The following is a 22192-nucleotide window of genomic DNA, read 5'->3' as shown; positions in this document are numbered from 1 at the left end:
AATCCCAACAAGTATAATAATATAATTATTTTATTTTTGTATGCCACCTCCATCTCCCCCAACGGGGACTTGGTGGGGCTCACATGGGGACCAGGCCCAATAAATACATTTGACATCTTAGAGTCATCAATTATACAGCAACATCATAATAAAAGCAATTTTAAACTACAACTCCCAAATGTCAAGATCTATTCTCCCCACCAGTGTTCAAATGTGGGCATACTGAGTATTGGATGTAGATGAACTACACCTCCCAAGCTCAAGGTCAATGCCTACCAAACCCTTCCAGTATTTCCTGTTGGTCATGGGAGTTCTGTGTGCCAAATTTGGTTCAATTCCATCGTTGGTGTTCAGAGTTGGCCATGTTGGGTCTGTGTGCCAAATTTGGTTCAGATCCATCACTTGCTGGGTTCAGTGTTCTCTGGATACAGGTGAACTATAACTCTCTGATGCCAAGGTCAATCACCTCCAAAGTCCACCAGTACTCCCAGTTGGCCGTGTTGAATTTGTGTGCCAAGTTTGGTCCAGATCTGTCATCAGATGGCTTCAATGTTCTCTGAATGGCACCTTATGCCATATGGAAGCCACCCCGAGTCCCTTCAGGGAGATGGAGGTGGGATACAAAAATAAAGTTATATTATATTATATTATTGGAGCCCCCGGTGGCACAGTGTGTTAAAGTGCTGAGCTGCTGAACTTGCAGACTGAAAGGTCGTAGGTTTGAATCCGGGGAGCGGAGTAAGTGCCCGCAGTTAGCCCCAGCTTTTGCCAACCTAGCTGTTCAAAACCATGCAAGTGTGAGTAGATTAATAGGTACCACTCCGGCAATAAGGTAACGGCGCTCCATGTAGTCATGCCGGCCACATGACCTTGGAGGTGTCTTCGGCTTCGAAATGGAGATGAGTACCAAACCCCAAAGTCGGACATGACTGGACTTAATGTCAGGGGAAAAGCTTTGCCTTTGCCTTTACTGTGTGTTTCTTTTATACATCTTTTTAGGCACCTTGCGCCATATGGAAGCCGCCTGGAGTCCCTTTGGGGAGATGGAGGCGGGGTACAAAAATAAAGTTATATTAATTATATTGTATTGTATGACTGTATTTAAAAGGGTTAGGAAGATTAGAGAACCACTGCATTAAAGCAACCATTGCTTTCTTGGGTCCACAAATTGGGGTGGGGTAGGGAGAATCCTTCCTCAAAGGCAAAGGAGGAGAGGAGAGGAACTGGTGGCTGCTTGCTTGGCGCGCTCAGCCTCCTCCTTAACCGGCTTCCAAACAGCAGCGGCCACTCTTGAGTCAGAGCAGTCAGCACACCGCCTCCCTTCCCATCAGGGATAATTATTATTATTATTGTGGGGCTTTTCTGTCACGCGCCTCAGCCTCTCTCCCTCCCTAAAGCAGACGCGTCTGCTTTGATTATACACTCAGGCATCGCTGGCGCTGCTCCTCCTCCCTGCCTCCCCTCCCTCCGCTCCTCTCTGGGCTTTTATGCAAACGAGGGCCGGGCGAGGGGCTCTGACGTGAGGCCGGGGAGGGGGCTGCGCGGAGGGAGGCGGGACGCGGCGGCGGCAACAGCGTCTGGGCGGGAGCGAGAGGAGCCGCCGGCTTCAGTGCCGGAGAGGCACCGGAGGGGAGAGGAGCCTGGCGCTGTCCGCGCAACTGCTGGTGCTGAACCTGCCTCTCCAAAAGCCCCGCCTGGGAAGGCAAGGCAGGCGCCTCCTCGCCCTTCGCCCTCTTCCAAGTTGTCCTACGGAAGCGGAGACTCTTTCTCCCGCTCTCCAGCCCTCCGCTGCTTCCACGTTGGGATTTCGTCGCACCTTTTTCTCTCCCGGACTGTTGCCCTGTTTGCCCTCTCTTCTTGGTCTTTATTATTATTATTACTGTGGTTGCTCAACGGACAAACCGAAGGAGAGCAGGAGCTTTCTTCTTGCCCAATTGGAGGACTTTTTGTGACTCTGGCATCAGGTAAGAAAGAAAAATTCCCCTCCAAGGCTTCCATGGCCGGGATCAATGGGTTGCTGTGAGTTTTCCGGGCTGTGCGGCTATGTTCCAGAACAGGCATGGGCAAAGTTAGGCCCTCGAGGTGTTTTGGACTTCAACTCCCGCCTTTCCTAACAGCCTCAGGCCCTTTCCTTTTCCGCTTAAGCGGCTGAGGGGGAAAAGGAAAGGGCCTGAGGCTGTTAGGAAAGGCGGGAGTTGAAGTCCAAAACACCTCGAGGGCCCAAGTTTTCCCATGCTTGCTCCAGAAGCATCCTCTCCTGAAGTTTCGTCCACATCTATGGCAGGCATCCTCAGAAATTTGAGGGTTTGAGAAAGAATTCTTATCTGTTGGAGGCAAGTTGTGAATCTTGCAGTGAGTCACCTTGATTGGCATCGAAAAGCCTTGCAACTTCAAGGCCTGGCTTATTCCTGCCAGGGGGAATCCTTTGTTGGGCAGTGTTTATATTGATCCTGTCAGAAGCAAACCAAGGGTACAGTTATAATGTATTTTAAAACACAAGGTTAAAAAACTTGGCATAATACTAAATGTCCTTTGACCAGTAGCTGGCCACTTGGAGTGGCTCTGGTGTTGCTATAAGAAGGTCCTCCATTGTGCATGTGGCTGGGCTCAGAATGCATTTTAGTAGGTGTTCTGTGGTTTGCTCTTCTTGCATATCAGGAGGTTTTAGCTGGCCCTGATGGTTTCTTGTCTAGAATTCCTCTGTTTTCTGAATGTTGTTCACTATTTTAGAGTGTTCGCTATTTTAGTTTCTTGTCTGGAATTCCCCTGTTTTCTGAATGTTGTTCTTTATTTTAGAGTTTTTAAATATTGTTAGCCAGATTTTGTTCACTTTAATAGTTTCATTGTATTAAAAAACTCGAGAATCAGGACAGTAAATAAAGAGCAACACACTGAAAACAGAGGAATTCCAGACATGAAACAATCAGGGCCAGCTAACACCTCCCAACAAAGGATTCCCCCAGGCAGGAATCAGTGAGGCCTTGAAGTTGCAAGTAACTGATTCCCCCAAGCAGGAATCAGCCAAGACTCGAAGCTGAAGGCTTTTGAATGGTAATCAGGATGATTAATTGCAACATTCGCACTTGGCTCCAACAGACAAGAGTTCTTTCTCCCACCCTGGACCTTCCACAGATATACAAACCCCCCTTGCTTAGTTTCCAATATGCCCCACAACCTCTGAGGATGCCTTCCATAGATGTGGGTGAAATGTCAGGAAAGAATGCTTCTTGAACATGGCTATACAGCCCAGAAAACTCACATCCACCAAGAAATAAAAAGATTTGGACTCCAAAAGGTTAATATCATGTTTATTCTCTATCTATCTATCTATCTATCTATCTATCTATTCTTTCCTTGAAGGAGAGAGCAGAGTTTGATAGGAATGACAAGAAAGTTGGGAGCTTGTTTGCCTTCAGATGAATGCATTGCATCCGAAAGGTTTCAGAATCTCTCTCTGTCTCTCTTCCATTATAATGGGCTTTGTAAACAAGAAATGAATGCAGAATGAAGTCAGCAAGCTGGGTAAGGCAGGGAGGAATTGTGCCGCTATGTGTGAAGTTTTAAACCCCCACTGTTGCCCCCAGTCTTTTATTTCCATGTTGCTTCATTGTGTGAGAAGTGGTTGGGAAGTGTGCAAAAAGGAAGTGTAATTTTTTTTTGTTCTGGATCTTCCTTGAAATGGGGAAAGGTTGTACCCGCAACTGAAAGGTGGTGGCATTTGGGTCTGGCCAGTCTCTAATATGGGAGAGAGAAGAGGACAGAAAGGGAGGGAGTATATCAGGTCAGTCTGAGAAGCAGTGAGCAAAGCAGGCATTAGAGAGGATTTGTGAAATCAACGTCTGATGGGCCCCGGGTGTTTGTGTCTCTATGTATGTGCGTGAGAGCGAGAGCGAGAGCGAGAGAGAGAGAGAGAGAGAGAGAGAGATCAGGAGTGACATTCAGACGCTGTGGTTAGCCATGGCAAGGATGGTGATGATGACAATAATGATGTGAAACTTATGAAACTCAATTTCAACACGAGTCCCAAGGTCAGTCCCCAGGGTTGGAAGTTCCCATTTGCTTGTTCCACAGTATTGATCGGCCAATGTCAGGCCTTCCTTCAGGCTAGGTGAAAATGAGGAACTCCAGTGTACTAATACCATATTATGCCATATTATACCACAGCTTTCAGTAACTAGAGAGAGCCGGGACTCTCAGCTGAAATGTCTCGCAGAGTTTAACCTTTCACAAGCTGTTTTCTGTTCAAGGGCTGCCAACATCCTTTCTGTACAGACATGAGAAAAATCAGGGACATTTTTAAGCCAGTTCAAGAACAATGGCAATTTTTAGAGCATTTGGGAGGAACATGCTTGAACTGAAGAGAGGAGCAAACCTTCTAGCCCAATGTTTACTGTTAATATTAATCATTTCTTTTCCCTTGTTTGTTGATGTTTGTTCCCTTTACTTGCTATATGCTGGATTGCTTGTGTTAAGTACCTAAATGCTGTAAACATCCAATGTATTATTACCAATGTACACAAGCTAACAAAATGATCGATAAAATATTTAAATTAAGAAAAAGAGAGAGAGAAGCAAATTTGGTTTTAAGACAGTATAGATTACATGGTAATGTAGCTAAAAAGAAATGTTTTCCTTAACATACTAAATCACTATATAGAAAGACCGTGTGAACGAAGTCCATATTCTAGCAGTTCCTTTAGAAAATTAGTTCCATTATATATATATATATATGTGTGTGTGTGTGTGTATAACATATATAATATGGGCCAGAAAAATATGGAATAAATTAGGACCTTTCCACACAGCTGTATAAAATACACATTGAGCTGGATTATATGGCAGTGTGGAGTCAGATAATCCAGTCTGCCTTGATATTTTGGGTTATACATCTGTGTGGAAGGGCCCTTAGTTGCAAGTGTGTTTCAAAGCAACACAACTTTTTCTTTTCTTGCTTTAAGAGTTGTTAAAGTTGAAGTGTGATGCTAATAGTGAACATCTGCTAAAATAATAACACAAAGAGTTTGTCAGCAATTCAGAAACAGTAGGACGTAAGATTAGCAATTGTTTAATGCAGTTGGAAATCATTTGAAATGCTAAATTCCAATGTTATGTTAATGCTGAAATTTAAGCTTCAAGAATAAATGATTTAGTTCCTTTTCTCATGATATTTCTTTTCCTTTTTACTTTAAGAGAAAGCATAACATAGTATCAGGGTAGAGTCTTGCTAATTTCATGGACTATTTGCTTGTTTAATGAAATATTAATGCCGTCTTTTTCAAATATCCCATTTCTCAATCTGCTGGTGGGAGGAATGTACATTACAGGTGCTTGGTTTCAAATCTGAAAAGAAAACTATCAGTTACTACACAAATGGAGAAAATTCTAAAAGCCAGTTCTCTTGCAGTGCCAAAACAGACATGCAGAGGGCCTGAGCAATCCTTATTTTGCTTTGAAATAAGGATTGCTCTTATGCAGATTTCCTAGTTAAATGTTTTACATAGATAAGTCACAATATCCACACTGTAGCTGAATAGCTCATTTAGTGTTTATATAGTCCAGAAAATGTACTGTGCCCTAGAATGTTGCACATATTCAATTGAGAAAAAGAACTTGATTTTCAAATGAAATCTCAGCAAAAATGAAAAAGAGTTAGTTGTCTGGCTTAGTCACTCTAAATTTCTCAATTTGAAAAAATGGTTTCATGGCAAGGATCAATTAATTCACAACTGGAAAGAAATGCATGGCTAAATTGTCCATTGTATCTCACTTTCTGACTTCCTTCTCCCTTTTGAGGAGCTTGTTGCTGAGTTTGTTACCCTAAAAAGTAAAAAAGTTCCAAGGGCAAATTTTAAAAGGAACCAACACAAATATTAACTCTCAGACACAACGCTCACACATAAATGCATATTTGGAGATGTTCCTCTGGCCTAGATTCAGCACAGTTGAAGCCAGTATGGAACAGACTTCTGGCTGCCCCTTATTTATCTCCCTCATTATTCCCAGTTTCAAAAATGACCCAAGACATTTTAATGCTTGAGGCAAAACTTCTGAAATGCTTCCCCAAAGCTAATAAGTATACAATGCACAGAATAACCAGCAATTTGCTACCCTTTAATGCTGCCACATCCACTTGCCTAATTGTGGAACCAACCTTGAGGAGCTGTGATTTTTAATTTAAACAATCTGCATGCAGCCAATTAGCAGATGACATGACACTATGTAAAACGGCTTTGGTGACTCCAGCTATTAACTTTTACTGATGTTCCAAAAATAGTGGTGCTATTGTACAGAATATGTTATAATCTATGTATCATGCAAGTTGAATTCAATCCCTTCAAAAGGAGTTTGAATTGTGTATGCTCCCTGCTATTTGGGTCTGGGTGGTTATAGCAGGTTAGACAGTTACATAGCTAGAATCCAAACTGTATGAAAGTCATTTCCCTATATGAACCTCATCCCCTAGTTCTCATACTCTTAGGCAAAGGCTTTGGCTTGGTCCCACTATTCTTATTCATTTGGCAAGTAGTAAAAGAATGAGGGCCTTCTTGGTGGCTGCTCCCACACTGGGAAATTCCCTTCTGCAGGAGGATGGACTAGTCCATAATTTGCTCTCCTGCTGGTTGAAAAAGACTTTTTTAAAATTTAGACAGACCTTGTCAATTAAATGTTTGGGCAGTTCATAGAGTAACAGAGTTGGAAGAGACCACACGGGGCCATTCAGTCCAATTCTCTGGCATTAAGAAATACACCATCAAAGCACTCCTGACAGATAACTATCCAGTCAGTGATTAAAAATTCCAAAGAAGGTGATTTCACTACACTCTAATGACCTCATCACATTGATGAAATAAGTGTCCTTGGATGCTTAGAGCCTTCTTTGGGGATGGACCCCACAGCAACTATCACGTGACTTCCGGCTGTGGCTCCACCCCCAACTGGGGTGAAAGCATCGCTGGACGCTTTTCCCACAACATGAGAGATTTCCTGTGTTGTGCTGGCTCCAATGGAGTCAGCATGCTTTTGCCCTATTTGGATGACACTTCCCCTGTATGATGGGCAATGTGTCATTGTGTTGGGCGACAGAGTCACCTCGCAGGCCTGCCGTTTCATCACACCTGCTGGTGATAAGGTCACAAGGCAATGTCATCCATGGCCAACTAACTCTTCCCATCAATTTCCCCAATGTTTAGGTGAAATCTGAAATGATGTTATCAACAGACAGTTGCATGCCTTTCCCATTTCTCCTTATGTTTTAAAAAAGTTTTTCATTCTGTGTTTGGTTTTAATAGAATAGCTTTTTAAATTGCTTTTAAATTGTGCTGTGTTTTGTGCAAACCTGTGTTTATAAAGTGTCTTGCACCTTGTAATGAGTGAAATGTGAAGTATAAGTGAAAGAAGTAGACATAATCAGGCTAATGAAAATTAGAAATACAACATCACTTTTTTGCAGACATTTCTGTATTTTCAGAAGCATTTTTGAGGTTTTCCTTTTATTTCTCCTCAAAGTAGCATCCCCTCCTAGAACACTTCTCTGTTATACAGATGTCCCAAAGGCTATGGAAGAGACAGGATATATCCCAAAACTGGGCAGAGGAGCCTTTTCGGAGTGATGCCAGAAGGAATTATGTCTGGTCACTCCATTTGTGAGCATGTACTTAGGATGGAATTATTGTTTTATTCATTTAATTACATTTATATCATAGCAATCCTCTTAAGAATGACCTAGTATATGTATTCTGCACCTCAGTTTTATCTTCAGGAAAGATAATAAGCTCAGGCTGTGGAGCTGGGTGAGGGATAGTGAATGGACCAAAGCCATCTAGTGGACTTTTATGGATAAATATACCTTAAAATTGGCTCTCTATAGCAGACAGGTGCAATCTTTGGTCCTCCAGGTGTTTTGGACTTCAACTCCCACAATTTCTAACAGCTTGTAGGCTGTTAGGAATTGTGGGAGATGAAGTCCAAAACACCTGAAGGGCCAAAGTTTGCCCATCCCTTTTCTATTGTCTTACTCCAATAACATAATTACTGATCATTGATGTCTCTTTCAAGACTTCAGCTCCTATCAACATGGTCAGTCTAGGGTTAATAAAGAATTTTTTTTCTGGATGGTGCCCTGAAATGTTTAGGATGTTGTCCCTTTCAGTATAGATACTTGCCCCTCTCCCTGGAAACGTAATATGCTGGAAATTATTTATTAAAAAAATCAGAGCCTTGAAGTATTTTCTCACTGTCTGATTAAAATTATATAACATATTTACCCAGCCAAATATCTGATCAATCCAATATCACATGCATGCAGAGACAGAGATAATATTGTCCTTGTTAAGAAGTGACAAAAACCTATTGTTCTTGTGGAATTTCAAACACCCAAAGGCCACATTGTGGGTGCAAACAAAATATGCTCAGAACATAATTATATGTGCACACATTATAAAAATAGGCATTTAGAAATTATGCCAAAAAGGAGTGGGTGGGTATGTTTAAATCTGGCTTGCCTTTCTGGGAATTCGGGAAAATAGGGATATAAATGAGTTGGCAAACTAAATAATTAACTGTCAGCCTACAAGAGAAACTCAAAAATAGTTCATTAAAGTGGTTGTCTGTTCTGTCATTGAAAAGTCTGGTTTGCATATGCACATTCTTTATCTGGCAATTGCAACATCAACTAAAAACTGGCATATGTGCAAATGGGGCATCAGGTAAAACAACAGTGCAACGTTGTATTGTGTCTTATATCATCTCAACATCATACCTTTTGATAGACAATTCACAGTTGCCAATAACCAAGTTTAGAAGCTGACAAATGATGAACAATATCTATTTAATATCCAGGCCATGATGGTAAATGTATTAAATTGGAATCAAATTATCTTGGAACATGATAGTGTTCTTATGGAACCAGGATAATGTGATCAGGGCAGAAATCCTTTTTTAGTGGTGTAGTAGTAGTTGCTGAAGTTTAAGTATCTGTCCCCACAGTAGTCTCAGCCACTTCACCAAAGTAAATGTAAGAATTGAGTTGCTGTATTCATTCATACGAACCAACCATTGCTTCTAGGGAAATCCATTCCCTTCTAACTATAATTAGATTTGCACCAAAGTGCAATCAAAATGGAAAAACCTGAGACCATGGCAAATGACATAAAGTTCTCTGCTAATCAAATGCTCAGGTGCGTAATTCCTGTGAGTCCTGGCTCCAGTTCACCACTCCTGTTAAAATGGCAATCTCATTGACCTGAATTAATTGAAATTCTCATACATCCCATGACTGATAGAGCACTTGTGCTACAAAACACATTTAATCTCATTGCTCAGATACTGTTTGTATTTGTTTTGGAAAAAATCAGGGTTCGTGATCCACTCAAGAAACAGGACAAGGGGAAAGGGGGGAGTTTTAAAGAATAGTACACATCAAAGATTCACCCTTTTCTCTACAAAATGCAGATGGAAGCAAAATAGCAGCTTGGAAATGGGTTTTTAGTGGGAAAATGGCATGAATGAGGAGAGGCTTATCCATTGCCCACCTATGTTGTGTTCCTCATTTGGATCCTCTTCCTATATCTACTGCTGGTTAGAAAAACATAGAGGAAAATCCTTTCATTGCTTCATTCAGAGATATATTGTGCATCACATGGTCTTGGACTTCTCTACATATTTCACATTATTGAGCTCACTATCTGCATTGTTCAGAGTAGTACCAAACTTCTTGGCATTACAGTAGTACAGTGCCTCATAGGATTTGGATGTTTATATTTGTTGCAATTCAAATGTTTATTGCCACACAAATAAGTGAATTTCATTTTGTCCACTTGACCATGTTTAATCATGTCAAATTAAAAGGTTTGCGACTTGTTCTTTTAACTTGTAGAAGTACTAAGTTTAAAGAGTGAAGTGTGAAGCATGGCTGGCAAAACTGATTGCCTGAAGGGAGTTAAAGTTCATTTTATATGCATTTGAATTAATGAAGTGTGGAGTCCAGCAGGGTTTTATGGAAGGAACTTCAAAAGTGTTTGACGTGTAGTGAAGTACTTGAGAAGTACTTGAACATATAAAATGGAATGTGACTTAAAATTATGTCTTAGCAGAGTGTAGTAGTAATTTCATATTATCAGAAAATGTGCCCTGATTAGATTAGGTTTGTAGAATTTTCAGTTATATCTGTGGTTATTGTGTGACTGAGTGGACAGATCAAAGGCAGATAAGAATAGTAATTGATAAGTTGACAGTTTTTGGATGCATGTCCTTGTACTGGCATGTTTTCATAGTCACAATCTCTGTGAATAAAAGTGAGCATAGGCATTGACTTCTAGGAGGATGCATTACATAAAAATGATTTGATACTATGTTGTTTTGGTGATAAGCATTTCAACCATCTCGAGCAAAAGCAAAGAAGTGATACATTATTCTATATCACACATATCAAAACCAAGGTTGAATCTGGCCCACCACATCATTTTATATGACCCACGAGGCTTTCAATGTCAGGGCAACATAGTTACATTTATACAGTCTTATGATTACAAATGGCCTTTTGAAGGCAATCATAAGGCTGATATGTCCCTTCGTAAAAATGAGTTTGACACCCCTCTATATGTTAACTATTTTTCATCATCAATACTTATTAGGTTACATTGTGTGGTGGGATTTGTAGTCCAACCTATTTGATAAAGCTAGCAGATGAAAAATGGTTACGTTTCTGGAGTGATTACACATATGATGTGGCAAACACAATGGCTTCAGGTAGACTAGCACTCTCTTCCCAAACTTTCAAATGGGTGATTTCCCTTTCTCCAACTTCTCAAAATGATCAGTGTTTCTCTTCAGTTTTCACTAAAAACATGCAGACACTCTTTCGCTTGTGGGGGAGCCTCATGAGAATGAGGTCAACTGACTTTTAAGATGGAATATGAAAAGCCAAATTTAACCAGAGTTTGTAATGCTGACATATACAATTGATGTTAATAATATGGCCAAATTCTTTGTTTGTCTGATTTTCCCTGTTACATGGCTGTTTAAAGTCCAGGCATGCCACTGTAATTGTAGTGGTTGTACCTGGGGGGTTAAAACTTAGGTACTTCCACATTTTTGTCTTACAAGGCACATTTACAGGATGATTCACAGAATTCCCATGCATATGGGAGTTCTAATTCACTTTATTGGAGTGAGTGGCTTCATGGCATAAAATGCTTGACCTCCTGAATTACTTTCTCCACTGTATGCAATGGAGAAGTTTTCCATATGCTTTTTAGATCTACCAGCCCTTCAAGAGACCTGTGAATCCATATGTTTTTTTTTTTTTTTAAAAAAAATACATTTTATGTGGGAGCACCCAGTGGCGCAGTGGGTTCAACCACTGAGCTGTTGAACTTGCAGACTGAAAGGTCAGCAGTTTGAATCCAGGGGGCGGGGTGAGCTCCCACTATTAGGCTCAGCTTCTGCCAACCTAGCAGTTCAAAAATATGCACATGTGAGTAGATCAATAGGTACCACTCCAGTGGAAAGGTAACAGTTCTCCATGCAGTCATATTGGATACATGACCGTGGGAGGTTTCTACAGAGAACACCAGCTTTTCAGCTTAGAAATGGAGATGAGCACCAACCCCCAGAGTTGGACACAACTAGACTTAATGTCAAGGGAAAACCTTTACCTTTACATTTTATGTGGTAGATCTGAATGCAGCATCTTTCTCAGCACTAGTCTTTATCAAAGTGTTTGCCTTCAAGAATAGTATTCACTGAAGCAACTGTCAGCAATGTATGTGTGATTCTCACAGAAGTGACATCATTCTAATTGATTAATGGTTATGTATGAAGTAGCTCCAAACTGATGTCAACCTAAACCTGAGTGTTAATGGGGTCATATATGAATCAAGAAAAAGTTCACTTGGGGCAACTGAACAGCATCAGATTCATTCTGAGACATCTTGCCTTGTTAACTTTTCCTTATTAAGGCCAGAGTGGCAATCAAATAGCCATAGAACTGAAAAGGTGGAAAGTTAAGATAGAATAAAGTGACCATCAAAATCCTAATTTAAAGGGAAGAGATGTAGCTTTTTGGTAGAGTGCATTGCTTGCATATGAAATCCCATAATCAAGATTTTTTGCATGGGAACTTGGTATAGGGTACTGAATTGAAAATCTGCTTAGAAACTGTGTACTTTTACACAAAATTAAGGCAGTTATTTTTAGATACCCATATGCTCTGACTTATATTTTTAGCAATCTAATATGAATGAACAATCTCCAGGATTTTTCATGTTAACATACAAAGAAGAAATTCTTTGCGTGGTTGGTAGGATCTTCATATGTTACACAAAATAGCTACAGGCAAGCAATCAGTTGAAAATTCTGCATTGGATGTATTAAAAAACAAAACAAATAAATTAACCATTAGTTAATGACTTCAGTGATGGGACCTCAAGTGGTTGGGTAGGGAAGTGTCAGTTTCACTGAAATCTTTGGAATGTCCGTTTCAGTGGTAATTGCTATCAGTTAATGAGATCCAGAGTAATCAGAGCAAAATGGATGATTTATCTGATTGGGAGCACATCTATACTGACCACTTAGATAATTTGATAATGCCATTAAAAATCATTTTTGCTATATAGTTGATTTCACTATAAACTCTATAACTTGTTCAAGGCCTGGATGATGATTACACCAACCACAGAAGCTGGTCTGGAATTGATTCCAAGATCTTCAGTATCAATGGCTTGAAAGCCATGGAGAATGCTGGTGTTTTTTCAACTGCCTCTTCAAATACTGTTCACATCATGGAGTGCTTTGGGTGTCTGCACAAGGATTCAAATTTTGCGGAGCTAATTTAAGCATGCAGTGTGATTAATACTGCAATGCACTGATTGGCATTAAGGGTTTCTTTTTGTATTTTCCCTCAATTTTGCTTGTGTTGGATTACTGGGCTAAAAGTGCATTATAGTGCATTTTCGTGGTGTGTGTAATGTAGCTGCAGTGTTTCAGAGATAGCTCGAAGCTGCACAAAATGGTCAGTGTAGATGGGTCTCAGGTGATACGACCATTAGTTTTCCTTTCAGAGAAGAATAAAAAAGAAAGACCAGTACTGGCAAATGGAAGAGTGACAAATTTTTCTTCCTACTTGTCCTTTCAATTGTAAAAGAGATTTAACACAATTAAAAAAAACCAATGCATTTTAAAAAATGCTTTTATACAACTTATAATTAATGCCGAGTCTTCATTGCCATTTGCTTCCACTCATAATAATTACGTAGCAGAACTGAATCATAAAAAGAGATAGGACTTAATATTTTTAACACATTTTGCAAAAATAGAAACAGCTCCTGTGTTCTGCAGTAATAACTTGTTACTAAGGATGTGTGTGGGCATCCTTTAAAAATGTGACTTTGTAATCACTGGTTAGAGGGATTCCATGTTATATGAAGCTGAAGAACTCCAGGGAACAATGGTTTAATTCTTTCACAAGCAAGAAAGCTGGCTTTCTGAAAAGATACTTGTGCCTACAAGTCTTTCATGCGCTGTTCCACTTCAGTGACACCAGCTTAATGGGGACTGAAAATACTCCTTGCAAAATAGAAGACATTATCCAGTTATATGCACCTATCCTGAAGCTAGCAGGAAATAGTTTTTCAGGCTATCTACAATTTTCAGAATTATGCTGCATCAAAGCAATTGAATAGAAGGCTTAGTAGATCATGGTATCTTGAAGTTCATCTGAATTTTCAAAAGGTAGCGATAGGGAGATACTTTTGCCTGTTATATTTTATTGTTCTGTACTACTTTTTAGTATTATCTGAGAATGTGTATATAGCTGAAAAATATGATCAAATGCTCTAAAACTGTTATTCAACAGAATGAGGTTGCCACTTAAAATCTTACATGTAATGGTAGTCTGAATATAAATCAAGTTTTAGTGCATTTTAAATGATGTGATGCATGTGAGGCCCTGTTGAAGAGTAGCATACAAGTGAGGAACGAATACTGTAATATAGAAGCTGAAGCATTGCTACCATGGAACTAAGATGGAGACCGTCTCCAAAAGTTGTTGCAACTTGTCAATACTATAGTTTTAAGGACAGAGCCATTAGTTACATGTGGAGATGGATTGCAAACATATTCTCTAATACAAAAGCATCTCTCTTTCATTTCCCCCCCAAAAAACAACATGTGAGCTTTCTCTTTAGTTGTGGATTCTATTCATTTATTTATTGTGTGCCAATGTTTGCTTTCATTTCTCTATCGTGACAGCCTTGTTATTCATCTTTGAGACTGTCACATGAGATATAAACTCCAATAGATCTCCATGGAATACGTCCTCAGTGAGACTGTTTGTTTTGCCCTGAAAGATGATGTAATATTAACCCCAGAGATTGCACGGATTCAAAACACAGATAACTTTGGAAGGAAAAAGTCCATCTTTCTTTTTGGGAAGATGGTAAATGTCAGAGCTATTTCCAAGTTTTGGAGGCTTTCGCAGATCTTTGCATGAGGCACCTCTTCCTTCACTGTTCTAATTTCTGCAGAAGGTGGGCCCACTGCAAGTGGCAAAAAGCCTCAGGAATGAGAGTTGAACTTGTTATCCACATTCCATCTTCATTATTTAAAACTGATTTCTGAAATCCTGCTGCTTCTTCAGGGCTGATCCTCAAAAATTAAGTGAGCAATGGGAGGGTTATGAGGTCCTTATAAGTACTGAAGAACAGGAGAGCAGGACATGTTGAAAGAAAACATCAAATGCATCCATCCCTTTTGGGGTCCTTGAACACTTACACAGCTGTAGTCCTAACACAATGACTCCTCTGTAATTATTATGGTTGAGTTTCATGGAATTATGGGATTAGTAGTTTAGGGATATTTAGATTTATCAGCCAGAAGGCTGTACTGTTTCACCAAACTCCAAATTCCAACTTTCCATAAAATGAAGTCATGGATATAGGCATAGCATTTAAGGTGGAATCATAGTGGAACCATTGTACTTCAGCCATCTGTGTTTTCATGTTTCACTTTTGTGGAAATGACTGCAGATATAGTGTCTCTATAGGAATCTCTAGATCAGTGGTTCTCAAACTGGGGTCCCCAGATGTTTTGGCCTACAACTCCCAGAAACCCCAGCCAGTTTACTAGATGTTAGGATTTCTGGGAGTTGAAGGACAAAAACATCTGGAGACCCCAGGTTGAGAACCACTGCTCTAGAACTTCCAATGCAACACTATGGTCAGCTTTTGGTCGGGATTCCTTATTGCCTTACAGATTCCTAGAGAAAACACTTCTCTAGGCATGTGATATTCTTCCAGCACAATTCTATGATCAATTTCCATGGTGGAGGACCTGGTGATTTCTAAGGAGGTGCTCTCTCAGTAAAACAATACTGTTCTTTTGTTTCCATTGTGCTTACAGGAATTGTGAGCTTGTACTCACTATGGCTGTCCTAGCACAAACTAGAAATTGAGAGGCAGCTATTTTGGTAAGCCTTGAATTGGTTTCAGTATTAACATTGATATTGGTCCCATCTACACTGACCATTTAGGACTATGTGGGGTCAGGTCAGCCTGTGGACAGCTACAAAATATGTGTGGGCTTCATACAGCTGCATCATAGATTTTTTAAAAAAAATTCAGGGAAAGCCTGAAGCTGGCTTTCACCTTGTATTCTGGCAGTCACAACCACCTGCTTATGTCCTAACAGTCATCTCACACTCCCTGGGCTGAAGCAGTCCAGGGACCTGGGATGGATATTCTATCCCTGCCAGCTACAGCAGCAACAGGGTAACCTACCTGCTGCTGTGCAGTTTTCCTTCCTGCTTCTATTTCATGTAACTAGCAAAAGAACCTGGAGGGTTCCCCCACTCCTCCCAAGCTCATTTGCCAGTTTTTCACACTAGGCCTGGCCCACATTATTTCTCAATGTAAACTGCCCATTGGCCCAGCAAATAGATCTCTGGTGTCAAGGGTAAAGCTTTTGAGCCTTCTACTGTATAATCTTCTCAGAACTTGGACTAGATTCAGATAATAAGTTATCTGTAATGTATCCCTTTTTAATGACAAAAGCATCATTACATAACACTTATGATTGTAACATAGCAAGAAATTACTTTACGTCTTTGGCATGTAACTGTATCTTTCAAAGTTGAGGTATAGGTTCACTAAGGCCCAGGCCCGGTTCTTCATTGAGGCCCCTGAAGCCGCCGCTTCGGGTGCAGCCCTTCCTGGGCGCACTTGAAGCGGCGGCGGTGGCAGGTGGTGGCGGCGGCAGCAGCGGCAACCATTGGGTCGTTTGCTGCGGAACAAGGAAGTATCTCGCGAGAATACAAAATACTTCCTTGTTCCACGGCGAGCGACCCAATGGTCGCTGCCGCCGCCCACCGCCGCTGCCCGCCGCTGCCAGTAAGTTTGGGGTGGGGGGCGTAATTTTTTGGGGGGGCGTGGCCCTAGGTTGGCTTACATCCTGAAAAAACCTAGGGCCGCTCCTGCTAAGGCCCCTTCTACACAGTTGTATAAATCCACATTGAACTGGATTATATGGCAGTGTGGACTCAGATAATCCAATTCAAAACAGATATTGTGGATTATCTGCCTTGATATTCTGGGTTATATGGCTGTGTGGAAGGGCCCTAAGTGGTGATGAGGATTTCACATGGGTCAATAAGAGCTTGTTGACTATACTACTGCCTTGTGTGAAGTTTAAGGCAATGAGGAGATGACTGGAAAACAATGTTACAGTATCTCAACATACTGTAAATTACACAAAACTATTTAATTTCTTTGATAATTGGTAAAGTTTACTAGTTACTTTAATCTTTCCTCTAAATATTAGAGCAAATGTAACTCTAATTGTAAACACATGTGAGCCTAGGAAAAATCATTTTTGAATTATTTTTAATGGTAGCTTTAATTTCCCAATCTAGATTTTTGTCCTATTACTTTTGTATTCACTGCCATGGGCAATTTCTTGCTTACAATGCTTAGAAAAATATTCACAGGCAGGTCATCATCCCAGTTACAATGATCTACATTGATTCTTCCATTGTGCCCTTCACATTCTCTGTAAACCAGGCAGCAGGAGTTCCCATGCATGCATTTGCTTTCTCCTTTGTCTTTCATATAGCCGTACAGAAGAGGACAGAGCTTGTGTGATACTCAGCTGGGCCCTTATAATGGGCATTTAGGCCAGGAATTATCTTTCTTATCTTCTCTTTCACTCACCCTTCTATAATAATGATCTTTGGGCCTTAGGATTCTGTCACTACTGCTGCAGGTGGTGTACCAATTTCTAACTACTGCTGCTTTCGGCTCCGTTGTAACAATCTAAAAGAGAAAGACTCTTTATCCCTGTGCTAATCTCCGAACTCATAAAATCGTCAGCCAGAAGGTTTTTAAAAAACATAAAAAGCAATCCACCGAGTATTATTTGCAGATAGGTCATGCAGCCTTACAATGCAGCCTTTTAAGACGAAAAGACTGCACGAACTACAATGGAGTGCAAAAATATAAATCCTTAGACTCTTGGTCTTCCACTGTTCTTGTAATCCATTAGCATTACATTAAAATTCTTGATCCATTCAACGACACAGTCAGTGTCAATCTTTCTGGTAACAATCAAAGCAGTTTGTGTATGGTTTCCTTATTGCTGGCTTTGAGAAAGGGTTTAATACGTGTTTTTGTACTGCTAGTATTAACAATCAGACTTTCCAGTGACTGTTAAATTTACCAATTTCTTTAGAGTGATTTGTTTATTTATTGGGATGTTAGAATCTGGATAATTTGATTTGTGAGGTTTAATCCTTGTATTACACTACAATGGCTTAGACTGCTGACATTGTCTCTAGTGATGTTGTTGTTTTGCACTCCACATTCCCTAAAAATGTAGCAGCATGTTTTGCAAAGAGTTATTATCAGGGAGAAATAATAAAATGGCCAGCTTTTTCATGATCCCTTTTCCTTCAGCAGGGAGAGGGAGTACTGCTATAAGCACCTTACAGCTTTCATCTAAACTTTAGCTGAGTTCTTTATGTGCTTGAAATTAAAAAGTGGCACCCTGTAGGCCAAGAAGCTCATGCATTAATATATTTGTGCCCTTTATATATTTTTATTTCTTGCCCTAGTATTAACTGCTGCTTGAGGCTCTCAGCTAGTAAATTTCCTTTTGCAAAAGGGCATTTCTTTAAAGAAGAAAAGCTACAGGGACATTTTCTAGGTGCATATCATAAGGAATCTGTCATTACAGTATGAGGAGTGACTTCACCCTGTTTTAAAATTCTTGGCTTTTGAAACCCTATGGAACCATGTATTGTGGAAATCACTACTTTTGATCGAGGGACATAAAATTCACAATGCACACATGCAACGGTGTGTGTGCACCAGCTTTCTGTGGTCTATCTCTTCTTCAGCTCTTTTGATGATCCCTAACTTGAATAGTAGATTGAGTGTCTTTTTAAATGTTTCTAGGAATCCAGAATAATTTGTGCTCTTAATAGGCATGTAAAATTTGAAAAAAACCCCCATACCAGTTTCAGTGCCAAACTTTGGTTGGCTGTGTTCAATTTTTTGCAACTTCCCAAAATTGGGAGGGGGAAAATACTGTTTCACGATTTGTGAGCCAGAAGTTCTGTTTTCGTTCTGGGAATGGGGAAAATTCTAAGGCTCCCCTTTCCATCATTTTTAGGGATATTGGAATAGAAATGTCCACAGTTGAAGGACACATTGATAACTGCCAATCCCCAAGTTTCAGAAAATTTATTTTTTTATAAAGAAATTCTTAAAACTTCTAGAAATAAAATCTCCTTTAAAAAATCCAGAGAGCTATCTCTTGGAATTTCTCCACAGCGACAGTATAGGAGCAGCTGCAGGATATCATTCCTTCCAACTTTCATAAAGTTCCACACAGCCCACAATGTATAGGAACTTAAAACAACTTTTTACTAATAAAACAAATTGTTACACCCCTGGGCAGTGAGAACACTGAAAACCAACACAGAGACCAATACAATATAATATCTTTATTGAAGCAAATAAAGTTCCAAAAGAAAATAAGCAGAAAAGTTGAACAAGCAATTGACCTTTAAGGAAAGATCAAAATTAGTCCAATAAGTGAAAGTCTTATGTCCAATATTAAGGTCCAAAGTCCAGAAACCGAAACACACAAATTTTGCTTGAGTATTGAGTGGGGAAAAGGAGCAAGGTAGCACAGATGAGTTCTCTGGAGTAAATGTCCAAAAGCAAGATTTCAAGGCAAGGCACGAGCTGGATGTGCTGGAGCTGAAATGCAGTCCAAACTTGGGCAAGAAGGTAGACCGGCACCCGGTCTACTCAGGAGTAAGCGCTCCGTCAGACTGCTTGGAATTCAGGAGCTAGAGACGATGATGCTTCTCAGTAAGAAGTAACGTTAACACCGCAAAGGAAAGTTTCCAGCGCAATACTTTTATTGAAGTTCATAAGTTCCCCCAAGCCAGGTGCCTGACTCCCTAATTCTTCCCAAGAGAACTGAGCTTAGCCATAGTCACCACACTCCGCTAATCTGGCGCTTCTCCTCAAGCTTTGTCTCTGCGATCTCTCTGTTTTCAAAAAAGCCTTTTGATCAAACACTAACCCGTCAGGAGAATCTGGGAGAGCCGGCACTGTTTCAAGGGCATCCTTAATTGGCGCTGGCTTGGAAATGTCAATAGAAGGCATCTGGAAAGGAGTTAAATCTTGCTGACATGGGAGAAAACTAAAGTATTCTTCGTTCTGGTCAGCAATGGCCACAGGGTCAGGGGCCAAAGGTGCCTGAGGTATCACACAAATACTGTTCCTAAGCTTTTGCATTTCTACACAGTTGTCAAGCCAGGTGAACTGGAACAGGAGTACACACAAGCCAGAAGGTAGGGCAAGAGAAAGGAATAAATGAGTCAGCCAAAGGGGTGGATGAGAAGAAGAAAGGGCCTTTTTTGTAAAAAAATCAAAAATAAAAAATTGGGGGAAAGGAAGGTGAGGAAAGTGTACAGAAGTGAGAAGATAGATAGGGCTGGGGAGGAATTAAAATTGAAATACTACTAGTATTCACCCTGTGGGGACTCAGCAAACACTGCACACAAATGCTCTTTCACAGCCCCCCAAACACATGTCCACCTTCACCTTCCTAGCAAAAAAGTTTTTTAAAAAGGACTGAAAGATATTAAACTAAGTAAATTTAATAAAATTGCCAAAGAAAAGGAACAGAATTGAGTCAAACATGTGATCGGCTTTCTTGCTCTGATTGACTCAGGCAAGGTTAAAGGGGAAAACCACAGTGCAACTGTAAGCAGCTGATTTCCGCCACCATGTGGTCCATTTCAGCTGAATTAATTCAAGTGCTGTCCCATCTCGTTTCCATAGGTTCTGTTTCCAAATGGCCGGAATTCCTGGATCCCATTTTGAAAAATGGTACCATGCACAGCCCTAGTTCTTAGATGAATTCCTGTCGTGGCGATTTTCCCTTAGTGTAGCGAAGGAGAACTTACCACATCTGGAAGTCAAACAACAGCTCACAGAGCATTTTTTTTACTTTCAATATGTTTGAAAGTCAATAAATAATCTATACTTGATTACTCTTTTCATTGGGAGTGAAATACTGATGTGATTAATTTAATATACCTGTCCTAGTTGTGAGGCATCCAAATACTTCATATGAACTGAGACAGTGTACTGGCTGCATTAATAAGGTCTCATTTTATCTTATATAAGTACATAAGTTATTATGCAGTATCAGTTTCATGATTCCATTACTTTTTATCATCCTTGGCCAAATTGCCATTATAAGTGGTTCTCTAGTATAAGATCACAATGCTTAACTGCAACCCATTGCAATCAAAATCTTTATTGTTTTATATAAAAAAACTGAGTAAACCTATTAACCCGAGCTATGGACCAGCACTCAAGGTTGTCAAGGGTGGTATTCTAGCATCTCAAGACCTGCACTTGCATGATTTAAAAATATTGTTAATTTGAACTAAAACCAACATTTGTACAAGCAGAGATGGGAATACAGCTGAAATGTCTTGCCCTTTCAGCCTTCTGCCTTTCACATTTCTATCAATTTTTTTTAAAAAATTCAATAATAAATAAATAAATGTTGACAGAATTAATGTCACCAGAAGAGTCATGCCATTGGATTATGACCAGTGAGAAAAAATATTTAGCAGCACAAACTGGGCCTTATTAATCTAGATGTTTTCCAAAGCCACTAAGATCTGTAGATAGATACAAAGACTTAAGGAATTTTTGACTTTTATTTTCTTCAAACGAAGGTCCTTGTATCATGCTTTCCAAAGTTCTCTGTTTCAAAAGCCATTTGCCATGTAACCAAAGCTGTTTTTCAAGATAATAAAAAACAAGATCCCCTCAAAAGCTAAAAATAATAATAATAAACAATTAATATTATAAGCCCAAAGTTTCCTTGGGTATAGCTGTACAGTTAGTTGTACTATTATACTTGATGGGATCTGTTCCAACCTATAAAAGCAAACAATCATAAACACATGCCTCATATAGTCAAACTTATTGTCTTTTAGAATGCTTTGTCTGTCATGGAGATTTCAAAACCAAAGCAAAACCAAATGCAATATTAATGTGTTATCTACAGTATCACTTTAGACTTAACCTTGAATCTACATTGATTGGTATATTTCCTCCCAGCCTAGAATATCGACCGGTCATCAATACCTAAAGAGCATGTTTTCCCTACACAAAGTAATTTTAACAGTAATTTCAAAGGAAGCAGCTATGAAATACAAACAAAGCCATTTCTTCCATACTCTTCAAGGCCAAGACATAAAATCTACACAACAATGTTTACTTTCTGAATTAATGTGCACACACCTTTCTCCCAGCAGAGGACCTGTAGCAGAGTGACCATTTTTTTGTAATGTTTATACTTATTAGGGTCCTATTGGTATGTAGCTTCTATAACATTACCACGCAGGAAAATACTACCTAGCTACTTTTATAAAATATATTCTTGAAGAAACTGCAACATGATTTTCAGTACATTCATGAAGCATATTACCTTTGCAGAAGTGCGATTGATATTCGAGTTTATGAGGCCTCTGTGTATTTAAGCATGATTAAGTCCTCAAAACTCTTATGAGGCTTGAATACCAAGTCTGCCAACCATCTTGATGAATGCTTCAGTGCTTTTGAGAATCATCTAAGGAACTGATTCTGTATGAGATTTGTCAGTT

General features: G+C 39.8%; 1 protein-coding gene across 2 annotated transcripts in view; it reads left to right on the top strand.

Moving 5' to 3' along the window:
- The first annotated feature begins 1551 nt into the window (after window positions 1–1551).
- The window catches only part of fstl5 (follistatin like 5), a 452120-nt gene continuing 431479 nt past the window's right edge, over window positions 1552–22192 (top strand). Inside the window, exon 1 of one of the 2 annotated variants that reach the window (XM_062981258.1) lies at window positions 1552–1964. The gene's annotated coding sequence lies outside the window, so the exon portion shown is untranslated. The remainder of the gene's footprint in view (window positions 1965–22192) is intronic. The other variant, XM_062981257.1, reaches the window with a different exon arrangement.

The sequence above is a fragment of the Anolis carolinensis genome, chromosome 5 (assembly GCF_035594765.1).
Source record: "Anolis carolinensis isolate JA03-04 chromosome 5, rAnoCar3.1.pri, whole genome shotgun sequence".
Classification (NCBI taxonomy): Eukaryota; Metazoa; Chordata; class Lepidosauria; order Squamata; family Dactyloidae; genus Anolis; species Anolis carolinensis.
Note: the sequence above shows the minus strand (reverse complement) of the source record. Positions and strands in the feature narration are given on the sequence as shown.